At 41.0% G+C, this 21,301-nt stretch overlaps 1 non-coding gene across 1 annotated transcript; it reads right to left on the reverse strand.

The window, feature by feature from the left end:
- Positions 1 to 852: 852 nt before the first annotated feature.
- Positions 853 to 959, reverse strand: LOC141625885 (small nucleolar RNA R71). The gene has a single exon (XR_012535631.1). It is a non-coding gene; the product is annotated as a small nucleolar RNA R71 (small nucleolar RNA).
- Positions 960 to 21,301: the final 20,342 nt, after the last annotated feature.

The following is a 21,301-nucleotide window of genomic DNA, read 5'->3' on the forward strand; positions in this document are numbered from 1 at the left end:
TGGGATCCGACCTTTAATTGCCTCTTTACTTATTGTAGAGTTGTTTGTGAAGTTATAAATTGTGTTTTGGTGTAGGTGCTTCCAACGACAATTGTTCCGAAAAATAGAATATAGCATCCCAAATAGTCCCGACCAAAAATGGCGCCGTTGCCGGGGACGGTGTTATCTTGATTTAGATTTTCTTATATTGTTATTAGTTGTGTCTTTCTTTTACCTTGAGGAAGTAAAACTCCTCAAGGTTTGTTCTAATTGTTTTCGAGTTGTTTGATATTTTGCATGTCTAGAAGGTCACAAGGTGATTTGTTACCTTTTGATCGTGAAATTGAAAGAACTTTGACAACCAATAGAAGACTTGCTAGGAGAAATTTGAGAGGTATTAGTGAGGTTGTAGATATTCAACCAACTAGTGAGTTCATCAACCCTTTTGCAAGAGAAGGTGAGGAGAATCCAACACAAAATACAACACAAAATCAACCCACAATGCCTAAGTTTTCATCACATTCCGTACCCACCGAGGAGAACCTACCCAATGGTACTCCAACACCACAACATCTAACCGGAAATTTCATTGCCAAACCCGCATTTATCCAATTATTCGAAAGGAGCCAATTTGGGGGGATGCCTAGTGAAGACCCTCATTCTCATATGGAGACCTTTTGTGACTATTGTGATGCGATTTCTCAAACCGGTGTAGCTCCAGACCAAATTCGATCGGTCTTATTTCCTTTTTCTCTAATTGGCACCGCGAAACAATGGTTGAAGGGCCTTGATAAGGCCACTCTCGGAATTGATTCTTGGAAAAAGCTGGCTCTAGCTTTCTACAAAAAATTCTACCCACCGGAAAAGACTAACATGCTAAGAGCTCAAATTACGGGTTTTAAGCAAAGGGATGAAGAATCTTTGTATGAAGCTTGGGAGCGGTTCAAGGGAATTTGTCGCTCATGTCCTCACCATGGACTTAGCGAGTGGTTCTTGGTACAACAATTTTGGAACGATCTATATGAAGATTCAAGGAACATTCTCAACATGGGATCAAATGGAATGTTCACCGAAGTTGATGACAATCAAACTTGGAACAAAATTGAGGAAATGGCAGTCCATAACTCATAATATAGTAGACCTCGTAAGGCTACTAGAGGAGGAAAGCATGAAGTGGACTCCGTTACTCAATTGGGTGCTCAACTTAGTGCTCACATTGACACAATCAATTTGAAGTTTGAAAAAGCTATGGCTAGACTTGAAGAAGCCTCGAAATCACCAAAGCATCATGTTAATGCCATGACGGCATCCTCATCAATCCCAAGTGGGATATGTGAGAATTGCGGAACTTTGGGACATGACTCAAGTGAATGTAGGGGAACAAATGAACAAGTAAATGCTTTCCAAGCATACAAGAGTGGTACCCCTTATTCCAACTATTACAATGAAAACACCAAATTCCATCCAAATCTCTGATACAAAAGCCAAAATGTTCAAAACCCTCAAACAACATACACCCCACCTCCCATGAGAAACCAAAATCAAAGACCCTTTTACAACCAAAACCAAGGTTACCAAAATCAAAATCCATACAATCAACAAAATGACCAAGGTTTTGATGTTCAAAAAGCGGTCCTTCAAATGCAAAAGAATCAACAAGAATTTTTCACTCAAATGCAAAAAGATAGTCAAGCAAAAGAAACCACCATCAACAACATCCTAGCTCACACCAAAATGTTGGAAACCCAATTAACTCAACTAGCATCTTCAAGCTCACAAAGACAAAAGGGGCAATTACCACCTCAAAGTAATCCCCCAAGACATGAAACGGTTAGTGCCATTCACTTGAGAAGTGGTACAAGGTATGAAGCACCGAAGAAGCAAGTTGAGGATGAAGTTGTGGAAGCTAGTGATAAGGAAGAAATTGTGCAAAACTCCAAAGATGGAGAATCATCAAAGAAAGAAATTTCAAAGAAAAATGAAGACAAGGTCAAGGAGAAGGAGCCCATTGTGTATAGACTTCCTTTTCCAAGTCGTCAAGCCAAGCCCAAATTTGATGACCAACTTGGAAAGTTTATGGAAATTGTGAAGAATTTGGAAGTCTCAATTCCTTTCACCGAATTAATCAATCACGTGCCGGCCTATGCGAAATACATGAAAGACATCCTCACAAAGAAGAAGTCGATCCGGAAGCTTGAGACTATCGCCTTTACTAAGGTGAGTAGTGCAATACTTCAAGGGAATTCACCTCAAAAACTCAAGGATCCGGGAAGCTTCTCAATACCGTGTACCATTGGCGACACCACAATTAACAAAGCCTTATGTTATCTAGGGGCTAGTGTGAGTGTTATGCCGTACTCGGTGAGTAAAAGGTTGGGGATGGGAGAGCTTAAATGCACCAATATCACACTTCAAATAGCCGATAGATCGACGAAGACACCATTAGGGATATGGGAAGATGTTCCCGTACGAAATGGGAAATTTTTCATCCCGGTGGACTTTGTCATTGTTGATATGGAAGAAGATTCCAACATTCCAATCATTCTAGGAAGACCTTTCTTACACACCGCGAGTGCGGTGATTGATGTGAAACATGGAGAGCTCACTCTAGAAGTGGGAGATGAGAGTATAACTTTCAATCTTGACAAGACTATGAGAGCTCCTCGTTTACATGAACCATGTTTTATGATCGATCATTATAGCCGGAAGGATGATAGGAAGAAGTCGGAACTCCAATGGAAGAAGAAAATTGAAGATGCTCCATTCAAAGAACAAGTGAATTGTAACAAATAGAGCTTGCAAAGCTCACCAAAATCAAGCAATGAAGAAGATGGCCTCATTGGCCAAAACAAGAAATTGGGCGAGTTGTCTCTATCAACTCAAGAGATCTTTAGTGATCAAGTGGATGAAGTTTGTGGTCTTTGGGACGATGAGTTTGAAGGGATTTTCAATCCCTCCATTGGTAATGCTATCGATCAAGACCGACAACAAGGGCAAAGATCTATTGAAGAACTTTATCACGACAATGAACAAGCTTTTGATTACTTTTTCAAGGTGTTGCGCAACATCAACAACACCTTGGACATGCCCCCTTGACATCTCATCAAGAATGAGAGTTTGGTGGAGTCCTCCCTAAACCACCATTTGTAAATATTTCTAACTCCCTAACTCGCATCTTAAATTCTTAATTTGCAATTTTTGTCATTTTTGGATTTTTTTTATGCCTTGATCAAGATGATTATCATGTTTGAGAGAAGTGAGGGAGGGACTAATAATTTCAATTAATGTGTAGTGCTTTAGCTTAGTGTGGGGATAGCAATTGCCTAGGCTATTCATGCCTTAGTAGTGCCCCCACAATGAAGAACACGAGATTTCGAAGAATAAAAAATGACAAGGGATATGCAAGGTACACGGATGGAACTGAAACCGGGTAAAAGGGGTAGAACCCGAGCGGTTTCAAGAGAATCCGCCCGTCTTCAGACAATCCGGGCATATTGGGCAGAAGACGCCCGTTCTTCTGAGCTGAATTTCTGAAATTGTTTTTGACTGTTAGCGAATTCGGGCGTCCTGCAGTGGAATCCGCCATTCTTCATAAAGACGCCCGTCCTGAAGAGAAGACGTCCGTTTTTTTGGCTGAGGAAAACAAGAAAAATCCCTGGAAAGGAATCCGCCTGTCTTCTCTGAAATCCGCCCGTCCCGTGTTTTCAAATCAGCCCGTCTTTGCTTCAAATCCGCCCGTCTTTAGGCGAGAATTCTGAAGCCCATCCAGACAGAATCCGGGCGTCCCGAAGGAAAGCCGCCCCTCTTCCCCCTGCATTTCAAATTTTTCGGGTTTATTATAAACCCCATCCCACATTCATTTCCTCATTCCTTCATTCAAAACACTACCCATAAACCCCATAACTCCAAAACCCTCATCCTCTCCATTACAAAAACAAGATTCCTCAACAACATTCACCAAAATCAAATCAAAACATCCTTTTAACAACAAATTAATCACTCCTGTTTCAACAACAATCAAAACCAAGCACAAAATCTTCAACCTTTGAGTCGATTTTTGAATTCATAAAGGCAAAGCCTTTCATCTTTAAATCGATTTGGGTGCACTAGAAATTGAAGATTTTTCACTTTTCTTGGTTTATTCATCAATGGCAAAGACAAAGGGAGCAACAAAGGCAAAGGCACCAAAGGCAAAGGCACTCTCATCAAGACAAAAGAGTCTTCAAGCAAAGAAAGTATTGGCTATGGTGGTAGCTAGCCCAAACTTGGAGGTGCAACAACAACAACCTGCCATGGAAGCAACAACATCTACTACTCCGGAAATTGCTCAACTTTCGAATTATCCGGAGGTAATTTTCATTTCCAAATCCCATAGGGACACTTTTGCCAAGTTTGCTAGTAAATCATTTCTATCCACCAAGTTTATTTGTGAAGATGCCTTAGATAAGTTGGGTGTCCTTGAGCAAACTAGAGCCTTCTTTAAAGCCATGGGGTTAGAGAAATTGTTTACAACAAAAGAATTGACATACCCCTCCCTTACCTTAGAATTTTTGAGTTCTTTGAAAGTTAACAAGGTTGAGACTATGGAAACCATCGAGTTTCGCCTAGCTAATGTTAGTAGGCGCATCTCCTTTGAGGAAATGGGTAAAGCTTTGGGTCTTAGTGATTCACCGAGTTATTTCAAGAATGTTGGCAAATATGACCCCGACCCTCTTTGGGAGGCGATTTCCGGAAGGAAATTTGAGAGCTTTCATGCTAGTCGCGCTCTATTAGTCCACCATCTGGGCATTAGAGTGTGGCACAAGGTTGTAGGGAACACCATCATTGCAAGAAAAGACACCAACCATTTCACCAAACTCGATTTTGTTCTTCTTGAGTCGGCCTTGAACATTGGAAGGGAATTCAACAAGCCTTTCAACTCTCTAAGACTTTTGGTGGATAGGTGGCTAAATGTTGATTGTGGGAAGCAAGGCACTACCGTCATTGTGAATGGAGGTCTAGTCACTCTTTTGGCTAAATACTTTGATCCTGACTTCAACAAGGATAGCAAGTATGAGGCAAAGAAGGGTGGTCATCTCATTGATATTGATACTATGATAAACAAGTACAAGTGGGTCTCTCATAACCCTCTTGACACCAAGTATGGGTGGCTCACTAGTGAGGCTAGATCTTTTACTTTGCCTTCGAAGATTTGTCGTTTAAGTGTCCACCGGACCAACTATCTCCTTCCCCTTTCAAAAGAGGCCGAGTACATCATCCAACAACAAAAGGGTGAAATTGAAATGCCCTCCTCTTCCATTGTCACACCACCCTATCCTTTCAAGTACCAAGAGTTCAAGCCCGAAGGTGTTGTAGCAAGCAAAGATTATGTGACTCATCTTATGCAAGAGATGCACAAGCAAGCCTTCAAGGACCGGGAAGATGCTTACTTAGCACAATATCTACCCCTCCTTCACTTAGCTAGGCAAGGACTACTTGACCCTTCATGTCCTTTGCCTAGTTGGGCGGATAGGGAGGTCTTCTTTCCGAGTGCATCTAGGGGTATTCCGGGTGATGATGAGGTTGTTGGTGATGCGGTTGATGCGGTTGTTGATGATAACATTGATGAAGAAGCTAGTAAAGAAGGAGAAGAGGATGATGAGCAACGTGAACAAGAAAGTGAAGAGGGAAGTGGTGATGAGTCCACTTCTAGTGAGGAAGATGATGATAGTGATGATATGATGGAAGATTAGCCAACTATGGAGGCTTCTACCCTCTTGTGGCTTGTCTACTTCTCTCTTTGTTGTATTTTATTAATCTTGATCATTGTTGGAGTAGTTCTAGCACCATAGAAGACTAACACCTCGGCCCCATTGAGGTGTTCTTATTTTATTGTTCCCACTTTTTAAAATCCAAAATGACAAATTTAGTTTCATGCATTGCATAGTGTGTGCATGAACTACACCCAACCTTAGGACATTAGCAATAATGTCTAGCTCGGTTTGGGGAAGTACATACATACACAACGGGAGGTAATCTAAATTATCCTCTCCGTCATAAACAAAAACCATGCATCATGTAGTGTAGATTAGTGTAGCTTGCATTTAGTGTAGAATTCATGCATCATGCTTGCACGATTTCCCATCATTTTGGCCATTGAGGACAATGCCCATATTAGTGTAGGGATGGGGAATTCTAACTTAACTTTTATTCAAAAAATCCAAAAAAATTGAAAAATTTCGAAAAAACCATAAAAATTTGAAATTTAAAAAACCAAAAACATGTTATTTTCCTTTGTAGTGTAGTCAAGTATATATTATTGTATATATTGTGTTTGTTCCATCTTTGTTCACATTGATCGACTATGCCACATCCGAGACATGAGGATATTGAAGACCGCATGGTATGATCTTTCCAATCTCCTTTTTCCTCTTTATGTTAATGACTATGTGGCTTTATTTTGATTGATGCGGTATAACAATGTGAACTTAGGACTTGCATTTAGTTTATATGTCATATTAGTTCGTAGAATCACTTGCATTAGGATGTATATAATAGTTGCATCATGGCATTTAGTTGCATTTAGATGAAATATTTTGAAAAAGTGCCTAATTGAGAACTTTGACAAGAGCAACTAAGCCATTACTGTAACAACCCGGATTATAAAACAAAGGAAAAACTTATATAAAATGAATATCAGAGTACGATACTGATAAAAGGGTCAAGGTGGCGGAAACACCTGACCAATCCGGTTCGCTACTAAATCCAAAACAACTAATACATTACTCAAAAGGTTCTTAAAACTTAAAGCAAACTCCTATTTATTATTAAGCTCGCTTCGCACATTCCCCAAACAAGCATCAACCAAACAGCATCAAACTGAACAACCTGAAAAGGGGGTCGACAATTCAGTCGGGAGTAACTAGATGCTCTCCCAGTCATGTTTACAACAATTGAATATAATTAACAATCATTAACAAATGAAATGTAAAACCAGTAAACATGCGAGATCATCTATACTCATGAAAACCCAACATAACTTACCATGACTTAATCAATCTTAAACGGATGTAAACATGCAAACCTAGACCATATGCAACCACTAGACCATGAACACTTACAAGACCAGTAGCAACAAACGACCCACAATAACCTAAGGCACAAGCTAGCAATCAAGCATAGCGAATATGGTGACACACAATCCACAGCAACAGAAGGCACAAAGCTAGCAATCAAGCATAACGAATAGAGCGAACGCCCGTTAGAGCGTATAACCACTGCCTCTAACTTGCCAGAGCGTATAACCACTGCTTCTAGCTGACGGAGCGTATAAACACTGCCTCCATCGGTGTGGAGCGTATAACCACTGCCTCCACGGTACTATGTGTTGGGGCTGGTGTCCTTTACAGTTAGTGCAAGGACTTATAAATCTCTAAAAGGATCAAAGGGTATACTTTTGTATTATAATCAGTTGGTCCACGTTTATCAATAACGGTTGGCTTGCTAGATAAGTTTGACGTTATTGTCATACAGATGGCGGTGATCAACTGGTCCCTAAAAGTCACACCTATAGGATACGTTTGAGAGATGTGACGGTATGAAAATACAGTCATGTTGATGCCAGAAAATTGACTAAGCAGTTAGTCCGAGTTATTTGACTAGTAATTAGTCAAAATGCGATGTGGAGATATTTTGTTTAATACGGATTAAATAAAATGCGCTAAGGCGTATTAAACAGTTAATTCGTAAATTAAATATAAATGATTATATTTAATTAATGTATATTGAATTAATTATACAATATTGTCTTTGTCGGACATGTATTAATATTTCAACTAATCTGAGTTATTAGTTGATGTTTTAATAACCGATAACCGATGACGATTTATAATAAAACCGCGTCATATACATTTAGCATTTTCGAGCCGGACCACGAGTTAAAATTAAGAGGAAGTGGAAGCCCACTTCCCCATGAGACCTCACGGTTGGCCGAACCACAAAAGGAGAGCCTTCTCTCCTTTTGTAATCTAATCATTCATTTTTGACAAAAATATTAGGGTTTCAGAGTATTTTTCTCTGAAATTTCTAGATCTCACATCGAATAACCTCACAATAGCTCTCTCAATATTGCAAGTCAATTAGAGAGCATTTCTAGCACAAGGGCATAGTCTCAGACGGTCTTGGGTGCAACGATTAGGAGGAAATCTACTTTGATTTCTGTTCTTTACGCCGCACATCAAAGGACCCGAGGTTGATTCTTTACCTTTATCGTTTCTCTTGTATTTATGTTTTATGACCATAATTCACATGTAAATTTGCGTTATAATCCTTAAAATTTAAGGGAATTTTACGGATATTTCCCTACAAGTGGTATTAGAGCGAGGCCACGTAAATTTTCATTGTGATTTTTCATAAATCGATTTGAAACGATTTTGTTTTTGCATAAAAACCGTGCGGCTGGTATATATTTTTTTACACGGCTGAATTTTTGTGCATTGAAAACCGTGCCATGTGATACACGGCTGATTTGTTTTTGCATATTGTTATTTTACTCGATCATTATAGCAATATGTTAAAGTTTTGCAATTTGTTGATTTAATTTTACACGAATTAGATCATTTTTGAAATGGTTTTGTTTCGACAAATCTGTTTTCACGAGGGTTTTAAGTTGTCAGAACTATTTTGTCTCGATCGAGTGGATTTCTTATCGATCGAGAACTTTTCTGTCATGTTTTTACTCGATCGAGTACATGTTTAACTCGATCGAACTATTTTAAAACCCCACTGCTCGATCGAGAAGTCCTCGTACTCGATCGAGCAGTATTACTAATATGAGTCCTCGATCGACCTCGAGTCCTGTCGATCGAGTACTTACTGTTTGGCAACCTCTCGATCGAATGGCAGCTTCATTCGATCGACCCTTTTTGTTCCTCGATCGAGAACTTTTGTCCCTGGATCGAGGGATTTCGTTTTGGCAGCATTGAATTTTATTCTTTTTGTTTTAAATTCTCTTTTGGCCATAAAATGTACATCATACGGATTTTGTACACTCGCTTGATAGTGAAACGGTTCACTCACGTACCATATAGTTATTTTAAAGCATATTTAAAGTAACGGATTGTAATGGATTAAAATTAAACTGATAGAAGCGGTTTTATCACATAATTTTAATCATCAAAAGGTGGTTTGGATAAATTTAACATAATTACGGAATTATGTCACGAATAAATTTGTTTTTAGTTGATGCATTTCATTTATCGTTATTTTGAATGTTTTGAATGCTTACATTACGTATTTATTTATTTTACAATCAGTTGTAACTTAGTGTGGCCTTAGTAGAACGTGTTACCGTAATGATGGAACACGGTCTTGGTTGTATTTTGAGATCTCGTATCTCCATTTTTATTTTTCCCTTGTAATTACAGTTTTTATTTAGAATGTAAATAGGTTTATATTTTGTAAATTTTAATTGTAATTTTGAGAAGACTAAAGATGGAGATCGGATGCTCACTCCCGCTGCATGGACAAAGATGGAACATCAAGACAAGCTTCTCGGGTCCAACGGTGGATTCCAAAGTTGTATTATGTTCTTTTTACTAGGATAGGCCACACTAGGAATTTTATTTACGTATTGCTTTCTTTTATTTATTTTCTTGTAACGATAGTATGCATCATATTCCGCCTAAAAACCAAACCACCTAATAATTGCATGAAAACTGACTCATATAGAGGTCACGCGTTAGTTTTCTTTGACATTCTTATGTCACACGTTTTTTTTAGGCCATCACCTAAGTTAATTCATTCATGTAATGCTAGTTATTCGTTCACTTAAAATGAATTCAAGCTAAGTTGATGGGATCTTCCTCGTATAACCAAAAATTGAGAATAGTCTTTATAGGTCAAACTCCAATGAATCCCTTCTTTGTCGGTAGGCATAATATGACCCCTTCTACGTCGGGTAAGTTGGAACTGATTGACTTATTTTATCTCAACACTATGGTCACTCGTACGATCCTGTGATTATGGTGGACTATAGATAGGATTTACGGAAATCTATCGACCAAGAGTTCTTACGGAAGAACTAGCTAAACAGTTGGCTTATCAATTTACGGAAATTGAGTCTTGGGATCACTTGTATTATTCTTGAGGGAGATCAATTATGCAAGTGCTATGAGTCTACACGTTAAAATGAATTTTAAATAGACTTAAATCACCTCGATGAGTTGCTTATTTCGATTTTGTTTTTCTTTCTTTTTCAGCGTAGATCACGTTTTTTAAACTGCTAATAACTTAATGGCTGGCATCCTCGATGACCCAATGCCAAGTGCCACATTGGACCGTGAGTCCTGGCTTCGGATCTTTATGAATCGGATGAATCGGTCTACTAGACAAGAATGATGGATCAAACTTCGCGGAATGGGAGGCGGATTACGGAATGCGACCCACCGGCGACGGGAAGCTCAAGTATCTGACTAAGCCCCTCCCGCCAGCCTCAGGCCCCACGGCTCGAGTTAACGAGGTCTCCACGTATAGCGACTTCGTCATGGAAGCGGGTGCGATTAAAAACGTACTCATTTTTGCAATGGAATCCAATTTGCAGAAACACTTCATAGCCCAAGGTGCAAACAAGATTTTCACCACGCTCACTAAGGAATTCTCGAAAGCACCGAGAATCGTGACCTATGAGCATACCACTCGCTTCTTTGATGTGAGACTCCAGAAGGGCCAACCGGTTAGCCCACACATTCTCAGCATGATTGAGAATGTCGAGAGACTGGAGGCGCTTGATTGTAAAATCAGCAAGAACATTGTGATTGACCGCATGCTTCATTCACTCCACGATGGTTTTGCGCTCTTTAGAGCCAATTACTATATGAATGATTTGAAGAAAAGTCCCCATGAATCGCACTCCTTCTCGTACGCACCGAGAAGGACATAAAGTTCAGTGGGAGCATGAAACAAGATGTTCTCATTGTGACAAACAAGGGCAAGGGTAAGGGCAAAGCTCAAGCGGACTTAGCGAGGGCAAACCGAAGTTCAAGAAGTCGTGGTCGGGTAAGAGTGGGCCTGGTGAGGCAAGTTACTCATCAGGCGCGACAAAGAGCAAGACCGAAAACATGGAATGCCATCATTGCCACAAGACTGGGCATTGGAGGCGTACATGTCCTGTTTATCATGAGGACATAAAAGCAGGTCGCGTTAAACCTGTTGGTATGTCTTCTTCTTCTACTTTTATTCATATGATTGAGATTAACCACGCAAGTTACGGAACTTGGGTACTAGATACTGACTGTGGTTCTCATCTGTGTAATCATGTGCAGGGGCTCCGAAACATCGAACCCCTCGTAAAGGGTGAGGTGGACCTGCGTGTTGGGAATGGAGCACGAGTGGCTGCCGTCTCAAGGGGAACATATGTGATCCGACTTCCTAGCGGATTTGAGTTATTTTTATATAACTCGCTATTATGTACCCAGTCTTTCCAAAAACATTATTTCGGTTTACGCACTTGACAAACTTGGTTTTTCATTTGTAATAGAGAATAATACTTGCATTTTCTCATTACACGATATGATTTATGGCAAGGCAGTCTCAATGAACGGAATTTATGTTTTAGATCAGACCACCGAAATATTACACGTAATGAATAAAAAGTTAAAGGTTGGTGACAAAGATCAAACGTATCTATGGCACTGCCGTATGGGACACATTAATGAGAAACGCGTAAAACAGCTCATAAAGAATGGAGCTATCTCGGCCTTTGATTTTCAATCATTTGGCACGTGTGAATCATGTCTCATCGGTAAGATGACTGGAATTTCCTTCAAAGGTGTTGGAATGCGCGCTGCTGACCTATTAGGACTCATACATACGGATGTATGTGGGCCTATGTCAATCACCGCACGAGAAGGCTATAGGTATTTCATCACTTTCACGGACGATTTAAGTAGATATGGCTATGTCTACTTAATGAAGCACAAAAGTGAATCCTTTGAAAAATTCAAAGAATACCGAATAGGTCACGAACCTCTTTGGTAGAAAGATTAAAACACTACGTTCGGATCGTGGTGGCGAGTATCTTTCTCACGAGTTTGATCAACACCTTAAGGACTTGTGGGATTGCCCTACGCTTAACTCCACCGGAACACCTCGGTTGAATGGTGTGTCCGAACGGAGAAATCGAACACTACTTGATATGGTTCGATCCATGATGAGTCACACCGTATTACCCGACTCATTGTGGGGTTATGCTCTTCTCACACCACTTCTAATACTTAAATCAAGTCCGTCTAAAGTCAGCTGACAAGACTTCAAATGAACTATGGAAGGGAACGGTCCCTAACTTGTCCTTTATACGGGTTTGGGGCTGCGAGGCTTATGTCAAGTGGAGACACGAGGATAAGCTCGGCCCGCGATCGGTCAAGACATACTTTATAGGTTATCCTAAAGGAACACTTGGTCATTACTTTTATTCGCCAACCGAACAACGAGTATTTGTTGCGGCCAGTGCGACATTCTTAGAGAAGGAATTTCTCGAGAATGCAAAGAGTGATAGAACCTTCGAGCTGTCGGAGGTTCCAGAACCAAATACCGAGCAACTATTGGAGGAACCAATTCCTTCAATCCCGGCTACGGTGAATATTCCTGAGGAACCTAGGAGGTCGGGAAGAGTCTCTATTCCTCCGGACCGATACATTGGTATGGTCGAGGAACATGACATAGATGATATTCTACTCTTAACGAGTAGTGAACCCGCAATCTATAAAGGTGCCATGACTAGTTCTGACTCAAAGCTATGGCTTGAGGCCATGCAATCCGAGATGGACTCCATGTATGAGAATAACGTATGGGATCTTCTTGACTTACCTGCTAAGGTTCGTCCCCTTCAATGCAAATGGCTTTACAAGATAAAGCATTCTGTGGAAGGTCAACAAGATATCTATAAAGCACGACTAGTTGCTAAAGGTTTCACCCAAGTGCCAGGTTTGCACTACGATGAAAGTTTTGCACCCGTAGTCATGCTGCATTCCATTCGGATTATCTTAGCGATTGCCGCTTTTCATGACTATGAAATTTGGCAGATGGATGTGAAAACCGCCTTCTTAAACGGTTATTTGGAGGAAAAGTTGTACATGGTACAACCCGAAGGTTTCATCGATCCAGAACATCCTAAGAAAGTATGCAAGCTTAAGCGTTCCATTTATGGACTTAAGCAAGCATCTCGGAGTTGGAATCATCGCTTCGACCAAGTGATAAAAGAAAATGGATTTACTCGATCGGTCGAGGAACCATGTCTTTATATCAAGTCGAGTGGGAGCAAGATTGTCTTCCTAATATTGTATGTCGATGACATACTCCTGATTGGGAATGACATACCTCTCTTAACTTCGGTGAAAGTATGGTTGAAAAACCATTTCCAGATGAAAGATCTGGGTGAGGCACAAAGAATTCTGGGCATCCGTATCTATCGAGATAGATCACGACGGATGTTATCTCTCGATCAGAGTCTTACATAGACAAGATCCTAGAGAGATTCAGCATGACTAACTCCAAAAGGGGGTTTCTTCCTATGGCTCCAGGGGTGCATTTGAGCAAGTCTCAGGCACCAGAGACACCGAAAGAGAAAGAGCGCATGACACGGATTCCTTATGCCTCGGCTATAGGATCAATCATGTATGCCATGATATGCACACGTCCGGACGTGGCATATGCATTGAGTATGACAAGTCGATTCCAACAAAGATCCAGGTGAATCACATTGGATGGCTGTCAAGAACATTCTTAAGTACCTACGGAGGACTAAAGATTGGGCATTGACTTATGGAGGCGATCAAAAGCTATGCGCAACCGGTTACGCAGATGCTAGCTTCCAAACGGATCGAGATGACTCAAAATCTCGATCGGATTCGGTTTTACTCTTAATGGTGCTGCGATCACCGGAAGAGTTCCAAACAAAGTGTTACAAGAGATTCTACGACTGAGTCCGAGTACTATGCCGCGTCTGAAGCTGCAAAGGAAGCGATATGGATGCGTCAATTCTTACAAGGACTATCTGTAGTGCCTAGTTCGAATGACCCGATCACCATCTATTGCGACAATAGAGGTGCCATCTTCCAAGCTAAGGAGCCAAAGTCTAGCAACAAGTCTAGACATGTACAACGGAAAGCTCATCTAATCCGAGATTACGTGGAGCAAAAGGAAGTAGTGATAGAAAAGATTGCTACAGATGATAACATAGCAGATCCTCTCACTAAACCATTACGACAAGATAAGCATGAAGGGCACGTTAATTCCATGGGAATTAAACGTGTTCCCAAGTTGTAGTACTCTTTTATGGATTAGATTCATTCTCTTATGTACTCTATACGACATCATCGTTTTGATATTTATATATTTTGTTTTTCATGTGGTTTTGTACGACAATTTTGAACACCACAAAGTGAACTGAACAAACATTATATTTTTGGTCCTTAATTGCCCACGTGAGCTGATAACTCAAGGTAATTATTTTGTGACGTTGGTTGATGGTGGGTTCAACGAGCCATAAGTCAAAAGGTTGACCGACCAATCACGAGGCGATTTATACGGATATTTCGTAGGACACAATTGTGACATCGACGTGGAGTCCTAAATGTTTTACAACATTCGGTGCCCGGTCGTGGATAGGACCTCCATGGTGATCCTAAGAGTCGATTCTTTTGACTATCGACTGTCTCTTGAGACTAAGGCAGATATTGGGTGACTTTGGTTTCTTTCTCACGGTCATCCGTAACAGGGGGCCAAGTAGATTTTTTCTGGGTCATTTCATGATGTGCTTAGATCGGAAGGAGTCGAGTTGAAGGAAATATTCAGCCTTTATCGTGCTCGATATTTCTCGGGCCACTCGAGGAGTCAGAATCGAAATGCATGGCCATGCTCGAATACGAATTCGTTTTATCGGTTGAGTTACTCTCTAGTCGGGAAACCACTCTAGATACGGTCGATTGTAAAATACGACCTTTGCGGATCCGGATCTGCAAATTGTTTTACATTGAGTGGGAGAAATTTTAAATGAATATGAGAATCGGTTATCGCACATACACTTGTACGGACAAGTGGGAGTTTGTTGGAGCTGTGTCCTCCAGTTAGTGCGGATAACGTCATTGCACATACACTTGTACGGACAAGTGGGAGCTTGTTAGGGCCGGTGTCCTTTACGATTAGTGCAAGGACTTATAAATCTCTAAAAGGATCAAAGGGTATACTTTTGTATTATAATCGGTTGGTCCACGTTTATCAATAACGGTTGGCTTGCTAGATAAGTTTGACGTTATTGTCATACGGATGCGGTGATCAACTGGTCCCTAAAAGTCACACCTATAGGATACGTTTGAGAGATGTGACGGTATGAAAATACAGATCATGTTGATGCCGAAAATTGACTAAGCGATTAGTCCGAGTTATTTGACTAGTAATTAGTCAAAATGCGATGTGGAGATATTTTGTTTAATACGGATTAAATAAAATGGGCTAAGGCGAATTAAACAGTTAATTCGTAAATTAAATATAAACGATTATATTTAATTAATGTATATTGAATTAATTATACAATATTGTCTTTGTCGGACATGTATTAATATTTCAACTAATCCGAGTTATTAGTTGATGTTTTAATAACCGATAACCGATGACGATTTATAATAAAACCGCGTCATATAAATTTAGCATTTTCGAGCCGGACTACGAGTTAAAATTAAGAGGAAGTGGAAGCCCACTTCCCCATGAGACCTCACGGTTGGCCGAACCACAAAAGGAGAGCCTTCTCTCCTTTTGTAATCTAATCATTCATTTTTGACAAAAATATTAGGGTTTCAGAATATTTTTCTCTGAAATTTCTAGATCTCACATCGAATAACCTCACAATAGCTCTCTCAATATTAGAAGTCAATTAGAGAGCATTTCTAGCACAAGGGCATAGTCTCAGACGGTCTTGGGTGCAACGATTAGGAGGAAATCTACTTTGATTTCTGTTCTTTACGCCGCACATCAAAGGACCCGAGGTTGATTCTTTACCTTTATCGTTTCTCTTGTATTTATGTTTTATGACCATAATTCACATGTAAATTTGCGTTATAATCCTTCAAATTTAAGGGAATTTTACGGATATTTCCCTACAATATGTATAGCGTATAACCACTGTCTATATGTCTAAGACCTGGCCAGACTCTCGGTAAACCGAACGACACTCGGGGAACAGAGCGTATAACCACTGCCTCTGCCCAATCCCGAACATAGACGAAATAAATCCCGCATCAACGGGTGGCTTTGGTTCATTCCGATAGCACATAACCGTAACTACCGTAATCTATTCAAACTAGCCAACAAACAAATGCACAGTATAACCGACTGTACTAACATGCGTGAACAACATCACGACTCAACTCATAGGATAGTATAACTGACCATCCTACTTATCATATGAACAAGAGTAACCAAAGATATACAAACACAATGTCATATAGTAACTGAACACAACACAACATGTGAGCAAGTATCAACCATTCAACGTTATAGTACTCCAGCTATAACTTTTAACATTTAACCATTCAATGTTATAGTAACCCTATCCATATCATGAACTCTGGATGCGAGGTTATAGTAACCTCTACTATAACTTTAGTAAATATAACTCGGAAGTTATACTACCTCAACCATAACCTTGACACGAAACTCAAAGCTTATACTAGCAATAACCATAACCTTGAGCCATAATCTCGGGGTTACATTAGTTACAGCTATAACCTTGACTCGCACCTCAATGTTATAGTAGGTCCAACCATAACTAGAGTAACTACCCAAAGTTGTATTAACTTTAGCCATAACACATGAATCATCATCAAGGTTATACTAGCTTTAGCTATAACTTTGGAGAGCACCCTTGGCCGCCTATCATGCCGCCACTAGGGTTTGATTGGGAAACCTTAATTACGCTCATGACACCCATAATAAACATGTAAACAGTATACGCGACATATTTAAAGCATTAAATCATATACAAACATACGAAAACATAATTAACCATAACAATAAACAATGAAACATGTACCAATCACACAAACCCATCATTAAATCATGTTAATTACATCAATTGGCATAAACACAATTAAAAGAAAACACCTAGTTACCTTATTAAGCAAATAAACCCTAGAGATCGTCTTCAACGATATAAACGTCCTCTCCAGGAGCAACTTCCACGCCTTCATAAAATCATCCACGTGCCAAAGATAACGAAACTAATAAATATACTAGCTATATATATAAACTATAAAAACGATAAAACTATGCGAAAACATAAAAACTTACGAAGAAGATAGATAAATCCAAGAAGTAGGATCGATCTAAGCACGAAGAACGATGAAGAACGAAGAAGAAAAGAGGATGGCACGAAATCCTAGGTAGGGTGGCGCGCGGCACAGGGAGGAAGAGAGGAGGAGAGAATTAGGTTTAGGGTTTTGTGAGATTATGAGAAAAGAAGAGCAAGGGTTTGGTTTCCCTTCATATTTATAGAGAAGCTCTTGGGTTTATTCTTGGTTTAGGCCCAAAACTCACCCATCAACACTAAGATTCACGTGAGACTCAAGGAGGGAACGGATCTTCATCGTTTTTCGAGCCCAACGAGCCCAAAAGACGACAAACGGATATTTTCCCGAAAATAAAATATAAAATATGGGAAAATAAAATTAAAGATTTATATCACGGAAATTAGGGGTGTTACAATCCAACCCCCTAAAAAGAAGTTTCTTCCTCGAAACTTGATAAGAGAACTACCTCACTCGAAAAGATGTGGATGCTTCTCTCGTATAGACGCTTCGGTTTCCCAAGTCTCTTGCTCAAAATTTTGACTCCTCCACAGAACCCGAACCAAAGGTACAACCTTATTCCTTAACCTCTTCTCCTGACGTTCCAAAATGCGAACAGGACGTTCCTCATAAGTCAGGTTAGGCTCAACCTCGATAACATCAGCCTGTAGAACATGAGAAGGACCACTGCGATAACGACGCAACTGCGACACATGGAAAACATAATGAACCTTCGCCAAGTTCGGAGGTAAAGCCAACCCATAGGCTACCTCGTCAACTCTCTCGAGCACCTCATACGGCCCAATGTACTTAGGATTAAGCTTGCCCTTAAGCCCAAACCTCTTAACGCCTTTCATCGGTGAAATCTTAAGAAAAACCTTATCGCCAACCTCAAACTCAATCGGCCTACGCCGCAAGTCTGCGTACGTCTTTTGTCGATCCTGGGCTGCCTTAAGCTTCTCGCGGATCAACCTCACTTGCTCAATCGATTCTTGAACCAACTCAGGGCCAAGAACGACAGCCTCACTAGAATCATCCCAACACAAAGGACTACGACACTTTCTTCCATAAAGTGCCTCAAACGGAGCCATCTGAATACTAGCTTGGTAACTGTTATTGTAGGAGAACTCCACAAGCGGTAAACTCTTCTCCCAACTAACTTGGAACTCCAAAGCACAAGCTCGCAACATATCCTCAAGCGTCTAAATCGTACGCTCAGTCTGACCATCAGTTGCAGCGTGAAAAGCCGTACTCATCTTAAGCTCACTACCCAAAGCTAACTGAAGCTTCTTCCAAAACTGAGAACAAAACCTCGGATCACGGTCAGAGATGATATCCTTAAGAACCCCATGAAGACGAATGATCTCTCGCTGATAAGCATTCGCTAGTTCCTCGAGACTCCAAGTCTCCTTCATCGGAATGAAATGCGCGACCTTAGTCAACCGATCAACCACGACCCAAATCGCATTCATTTCCCTCGACGACCTCGGCGAACCCATAACAAAGTCCATCGAAATCGAATCCCATTTCCATGTGGGAATCTCCAAAGGTTGCAGTAGACCACCAGGTCTCTGATGTTCGAACATAACCTTCTGACAAACCAAGCAACGGCTCACAAACTCGGCGATTTCTTTCTTCATACCAGGCCACCAAAACTTTAGCTTCAGATCCTTATACATCTTATCACCACCAGGATGAACCGAATATGGAGTACTATGAGCCTCTTTGAGGATCTTATATTTTAAGACCTCACAGCTAGGCACACACCAACGTCCATGGAATCGTAGACCATCATCAGGTCCAACGTCGAAGTCTTTGGCACGTCCTTCGCTTATGGCGACTCGAACTCCTTCTAAGTATTCATCCTCTCTTTGCTTAACTCGGATCTCATGCAGGATCTCGGGTTCAGCAACCATCGCACTCAAATCTAAAGTACCCGGAAGAACTACCTCAAGGCTCATCTTCTGGAACTCTCGACTCAAGTCATCGGGTAATACCAACACAGATCTTATAGCATGACACACCTTGCGACTCAAAGCATCGGCAACCACGTTTGCCTTACCCTCATGATACCGCAGATCAATCTTGTAGTCGTTAAGCAACTCCAGCCAACGTCTCTGCCTCATGTTAAGATCTCTCTGAGTGAAGATATACTTCAAGCTCTTATGATCCGTATAAAAGTTGCAAGAGACTCTATACAAGTAGTGTCGCCACAGCTTAAGTGCAAACACCACTGCTGCTAACTCAAGATCGTGAGTCGGATAGTTCGTCTCGTGAACTTTCAACTGTCGGGAAGCATAAGCCACAACTTTACCCTTCTGCATCAAGACACAGCCCAACCCAAACTCCGACGCATCACAAAAGACATCGAACTCAACGCCCTCTTCAGGTAGAGTCAACACAAGAGCGGTAGTCAACCTCTTCTTCAACTCCTGAAATGCAGCTTCATAAGCCTCAGTCCAAATGAACATGGATTCCTTCTTCATTAACTGAGTCATCGGTCTCGCAATCTTAGAGAAATCATGAACAAACCGACGATAGTACCCAGCTAGTCCAAGGAAACTCCGAACTTCCTTCACATTCTTTGGACTCTCCCAATCGACCACGGCTCGAATCTTCGACGGATCAACCATAACTCCATCGCCAGATATCACATGTCCTAAGAAGGTAACTTCCTTTAACCAAAACTCGCACTTTGTGAACTTAGCGTACCATTTTTGCTTACGCAGAGTCTCCAAGATAACACGAAGGTGATTCTCGTGTTCAGCCTCATCTCTCGAATAAATCAGTATGTCGTCTATGAACACCACGACACACTTATCCAAATACTCGCTGAAAGTGCGGTTCATCTGATCCATGAAAACGGCAGGTGCATTCGTCAACCCAAACGGCATCACCACGAACTCATAGTGGCCATACCTTGAACGAAAAGCAGTCTTAGGAATATCCTCATTCCTAACTGGAATTTGATGATAACCTGACCTCAGGTCGATCTTCGAGAACACACTCGCACCACGGAGCTGATCAAACAAATCCTCAATCCTCGGCAAAGGATACTTATTCTTGATAGTGACCTTGTTCAGCTCACGATAGTCAATGCACAACTGCATACTACCATCTTTCTTCTTGACGAACAAAACCGGAGCACCCCACGGCGAAGCACTCGGTCGGATAAAACCCTTATCGATCATCTCCTCAAGTTGCTTCTTAAGTTCTTGTAACTCAGCTGGTGCCATACGATATGGAGCTTTCGAAATGGGACCAGTTCCAGGTAGCAACTCAATCGAGAACTCTACATCTCGCTCAAGAGGAATACCAGGTAGATCCTCAGGAAAGACATCGGGAAACTCCCTAACCACAGGGATATCCTCTAGCTTAGGTTCAACTGAAACACCATGGACACTGCACAGATAGATTTGATGACCCTTTCTACCCATGTTAACCATCTTCATAGCAGAAACCCACTTGACCGTAGGTGTAACCCTAACACCCTGATAAGAAACCCTTGAACCTGTAGGAGTCTTAAGCACGATCTTCTGATCACGACACAGAAACCTAGCGTCATAGCGAGATAACCAATCCATACCCAAAATCACATCAAACTCTCCGAGTTTGAATTGGACGAGATCGGCAGGAAGGATCACCCCTGCGATACTAACAGGTACGTCCTTGAAAAGAACGGAGCAAGAAACAATCTCACCCGTAGGAAGGGATATAGAGGTATGAACGGATGATGAGGAAGAGAGTCCAGCACGGACGGAAAAGGATTCGGATACGAAAGACATCGATGCACCCGTATCAAAAAGAACAAAAGCAGATAAAGAATGAACGAGAAAGGTACCCGTAACCACATCTGGATTAGCATCTGCTTCAGCACGACTCATCACAAACACTCGACCAGTCTTCGGGGCTTCAACCTTAGGAGTATCAAACCTAGGCTTCTGGGGACAATCAACAGCCTTGTGTCCCGGAGCTTTGCACGTGAAACATGTGATAGGAGTACCAGG

The sequence above is a fragment of the Silene latifolia genome, chromosome X (genome assembly GCF_048544455.1).
Source record: "Silene latifolia isolate original U9 population chromosome X, ASM4854445v1, whole genome shotgun sequence".
NCBI classification, from domain to species: domain Eukaryota; kingdom Viridiplantae; phylum Streptophyta; class Magnoliopsida; order Caryophyllales; family Caryophyllaceae; genus Silene; species Silene latifolia.